General features: G+C 40.6%; 1 pseudogene across 1 annotated transcript in view; it reads left to right on the top strand.

Moving 5' to 3' along the window:
* The window catches only part of LOC309628476 (zinc finger protein 706 pseudogene), a 4,068-nt pseudogene extending 1,261 nt beyond the window's left edge, over positions 1-2,807 (top strand). The window contains exon 2 of the transcript in view: positions 1,889-2,807. The product of the transcript in view is annotated as a zinc finger protein 706 pseudogene (transcript). The remainder of the gene's footprint in view (positions 1-1,888) is intronic.
* Positions 2,808-4,954: the final 2,147 nt, after the last annotated feature.

Below are 4,954 nucleotides of genomic sequence, written 5' to 3'. Positions count from 1 at the left end.
GTGCCTTCTTGCTAGCATTCTGGGCACTAAGTGAGGGAGGAGGGGTGGGGGTCTCTGCAGTAAGCATTCAATATGCATAAAATTGATAAGTCCACCTGTTGGGGTACAAGATCTATCCCCTCCACTGCACCAGGCACTTTCATAGTCTAGACACCTTAAGTTTTACTTTCTTAAAGAATAAATGTCTGATCTATCACCTGGTTTGAGGAAGAACAATTGCTCCCCACAGAAAAGGGGAGGTCAAACTGCTTTTATCCTAGTCTTCCTAAATGCAAGTTCCAGAAGTTCTTGTTGCTGCCACTTCCCATGTTTTTTAAAGATCCTGTAGAGTAAATTGAGTTGGTTTTCAGTTTTCCTACTGATGTTTTGGGATTCAGGTTTCTTGGATCTAAGTCAGTTACCTGTGGTCTATTTGTTTTCAGCTTCCAAAATTTTGATGCTGTGGTCTGTTTTTTCTGTGCTTCTTTATTTGTGTTGGTATTTGGGAAAGAGAGTGAAATAACTGCCTCTGATCTGCTACCCTAACTCAGAAATTTAGGAAATATTTTCTTAATTTATTTATAAAACTATACTATGGATCTGAGCTAAATCTTTGCCTCTTTTGTGCTGTAGGTGGGAATTTTGGGGATTTGTCTTTTAGAATCATCACTTAGCAAGAAATACGTATGAGGTTTGACTGACACTGTTTGCTAAATTTCTTTACCTATTTTCCAACTCAAAGTTGCTATTCCTTGTGATCAAAACTAGCTGTAGAGAAAGATGGTGAAGCATTCATTCCTGGCTACTTTGGTATATCAGGAGGTGGGTCTTTTTCTCTAGCAGGACTTTCTCTCCATTAAAAAATTAGCTGTTATGGGAATTTCCTGGCAGTCCAGTGGTTAGGGCTCCACGCTTTCACTGCAGGGGGCACGGATTCAATCCCTGGTCAGGGAACTAAGAACCTGCATGCTGTGCGGCACAGCCAAAAAAAAAAAAAAAAGGAAAATTAGCTGTATGTGTGCCATTTTTTCAGGGCCATGATTTCCTCTAGATGACATGAGTAGTAATGAATTCATAGAGCAAATTAACACAGGGACTTACAGTTAAAATGTTTGCATGCTAAGAAAACCTTTAATGACTAATCCCACTGTTGACTTTTTAGGTGTGGTAGAGCACTGACCGGGAGATGATTTTCGTCACACCACTTATGCGTAGGTGCAGGATATATTAGGATTCAGTAAAATGTTCCCATTTGTCATCCCTCACCACATGAAAATTCATTATTTTTTAAAAGTGAAAGTGATTAATTTAACAAACTGGGGTTTTTGTGATATGTAAGAAACAGCTAACTGAAATGCTTACTGAAACTCTACACTTAGAGGCAAAAACAAATGCCTCTGCAAGGAGGCTTCTAAATATACATGGGGCACCTAGTTATTAGTGACTGAGCAAGCTCAGCTCAACTGAAGCTAATGAGGGGAAAGGGCAAGGAGCTAAGTAGAAATTTGTACATTTCACATTTGGTTTTTATGTGTCTATTTCTGGATCCCTCAGGAAGGAAGCATTGTGAGATAGGACACTTTTTATGCTTAACACATTCTAGACATTGAAAAACGTGTACATTTTTTTCTTTGACCTAATGTTACCATAAAATTTCATCCCTCTCAAGAACAAATTTTAAGCCTCAGTAAATGCTGCAGTTTGATATGATAAAGGATTTCATTAAGAGTTTCCCCTGATTATATTTATTTCTGCCTGAATTTTTGTCGTTTCTGTAAGATGAAGTATGTCTGAAAAAACTAAGAAATTAAATATTATTACTGATATTTTTACTCTGTTTGAACCTAAGGAAAAATATGATTATATAAAAGTACACTTGGCTCGACCGGCAGAGGCACAGGCACGTGAGCAGGTGAGGGCGGGGAGGAGGCCAAGGTAGGAAGATACGGCTCTTGGCCTCAGAAGATTCAGTCTCAGCAGAAAAATGCCAAAAAGCAAGCTGGACAAAAGAAGCAAGGACATGACCAAAAGGCTGCTGCCAAAGGTGCCCTAGTATATACCTGCACTGTCTGTAGGACACAAATGCCAGACCCTAAGACCTTCAAGCAGCACTTTGAGAATAAGTATCCTAAGACTCCACTTCCTCCAGAATTAGCTGATGTTCAGGCATGAAGTGGTTTACAGTGAATTCGCGACACCTTTGACTCTTCTACTGTCTCAGACCTTAGGTAACAAACCTGCAGCTCCTTTCTAACAAACCACTGATCAGCAGAAATAAAGGGGCTGCAGAAATAAAGGGGCTACAGAAACACTCATTTTTATGCTGTTCCCTTTTGGGCTTCATGCAAAGACAATTCTGTGTAAATGTACAGTTTACTCTGATTTGGAAATCTGAAAATCGGTCCATCCTTGTTGTAAAAAATTTGTTTGCAATTGTAATTATATTGATGCTCATATTGTGTGAATTGACTCATTTAATAAAGTGGTACCTTGATTTCACAACAACAGCAGTAACAACACAAAAGTACACTTGTGTGTACCAGTCGCATGTGTACTGATGATCAATAGCCAAAACAAAACAAAATTTCCCTCCTAGTATAAGTAAAAGCTTCCTGTATAATAATCCAGGAGACTGATGTTCAAGTTATTCCAAAGAACAGATAAGTTGAAAACTTAAAAGCATTACTAATTATCTATAAAATTGGTCTTATTTATATTTTTGTACCTTATTTTGATGTTCAAAGACATTTATAGAAAATCCTCAATAAAATAAAATGTATGTCAGGTGTCATACACAAATTAGACAGTCAATTAATAAATACTTTTTTTTTTTAAATAAATAAATTTATTTATTATTTTTAGCTCTGTTGGGTCTTCGTTTCTGTGTGAGGGCTTTCTCTAGTTGTGGCGAGCGGGGGCCACTGTTCATCGAGGTGCATGGGCCTCTCACTATCGCGGCTTCTCTTGTTGCGGACCACAGGCTCCAGACGCGCAGGCTCAGTAGTTGTGGCTCACGGGCCCAGTTGCTCCGCGGCATGTGGGATCTTCCCAGACCAGGGCTCGAACCCGTGTCCCCTGCATTGGCAGGCAGATTCTCAACCACTGCGCCACCAGGGAAGCCCCAATAAATACTTTTAATTTTTATGAGACAGGTACTTTTTCTAGAAGCTGGGAATTCAGCGGGATGGAGATGGAGGCCATGACCTCCAGGAAATTCCCTTTTTGTGAGGGAAGGCAGAATTCTTATGAATTTCATTAATCAGGAAGCCATTTATTGAGCACCTACTATTGTCAGGCCCAGTATGTGCCCTGGGGGTGCCAAGATTAAAGACAAATTTCTTGCCTTCAGGGAGCTCACCTCCTTATGTCGAGTCAGAAAAAATAGTCTAAAATGGACTAAAGACCTTTGAAAATCTCCAGATCCTCTAGTTTTACTCTAATTTGTGATTTCATCAAACTCTTTATCTATAAAATGAGAATAATATGACTTCACTTAGAGCTTTGTTGTGCACATTAAATAGCATCATGTAGCAATGTGGACCCTGGGTGGTCAGGCTCCTGACTGGCTCAGCAACTCCTCAGCTGTAGCAATCCTATTTCATGCCTCAGCAGACTGACAAATTACTACCTGTCCTGGAGATTCATGGCCACTTGTGATATTTAAAATACTTAAGTGTTGGGCTTCCCTGGTGGCGCAGTGGTTGAGAATTTGCCTGCTAATGCAGGGGACATGGGTTCGAGGCCTCTTCTGGGAAGATCCCACATGCCGCGGAGCAACTGGGCCCGTGAGCCACAACTACTGAGCCTGCGCGTCTGGAGCCTGTGCTCTGCAACAAGAGAGGCCACGATAGTGAGAGGCCCGCGCACCGCGATGAAGGGTGGCCCCCGCTCGCCACAACTACAGAAAGCCCTCACACAGAAATGAAGACCCAACACAGCCAAAAGTAAATAAATAAATACATTAATTAATTAATTTTAAAAAAAACAAAAAACTTAAGTTAAATTGTGGGATGCTGGGTCCATGTGGTAAGGGATATGTTTGGGGTAAAAACAGGCTGTCATGAGACTATATAGAAAGGACACCTGAGTGGGGAGGTAGGGTAGGTGTAGGGAATCCTGAGGTGAGGCCTGAAGGGAGTTAGTTTGAGGGTGGAGAAAAGAACAAGCTTTTAAAGCAGAAGAGATTGGGCAAGTAGGTCAAGGTTAGGGAGAGGAGCCTGGTGCTTTAGTCACAGGTATTTCAGTAGAACTAGAGCCTGAGCAGGGATTTGAAACCGTTTTTTGTGCCACAGCTCACTTTGTCCATCTGGAAAAGCCAATGAACACTTCTCAAGATTAATATTTTTATTTTTTACTTTTAAAAATATTTATTTATTTATTTTTGGCTGTGTTGGGTCTTCGTTGCTGTGTGCAGGCTTTCTCTAGCTGCGGAGAGCAGGGGCCACTCTTCTTTGTGGTGTGTGGGCTTCTCATTGTAGTGGCTTCTGGCACGCGGGCTTCAGTAGTTGTGGCACGCAGGCTCAGTAGTGTGGCTCACGGGCTTAGTTGCTCCGCGGCATGTGAGATCTTCCCGAACCAGGGCTTGAACCTGTGTCCCCTAGCATTGGCAGGCGGATTCTTAACCACTGCACCACCAGGGAAGTCCCAAGAGTTATATTTTAAAATGTATAAAGTAGGAAACTATTAACTTACAGTGAAGTTATCAGAATACCTAAAATACAAGTGCAACATTTGTATTTTTTTATTAATCCATTAATAATAAGTTCTACCAGTGGATGTAATAACTACTATAATTTCACAGTAGCAATGAGGATAAATAACGTCTGTGATATCTGCAATAACTGGAATGTATTGTGAAAATATCTGATTTCTGTTGGTTGCAAAGTCACACATTTAATAGCACTGTGGTTTATTGCCCACATTTATAACTGGAGGAATTCCTAAATTTCAATGAATGATCAGTAAAAATAACGAT

The sequence above is a fragment of the Balaenoptera borealis genome (assembly GCF_965194805.1).
Source record: "Balaenoptera borealis genome assembly, chromosome: 4".
Lineage (NCBI taxonomy): Eukaryota > Metazoa > Chordata > Mammalia > Artiodactyla > Balaenopteridae > Balaenoptera > Balaenoptera borealis.
Note: the sequence above shows the minus strand (reverse complement) of the source record. Positions and strands in the feature narration are given on the sequence as shown.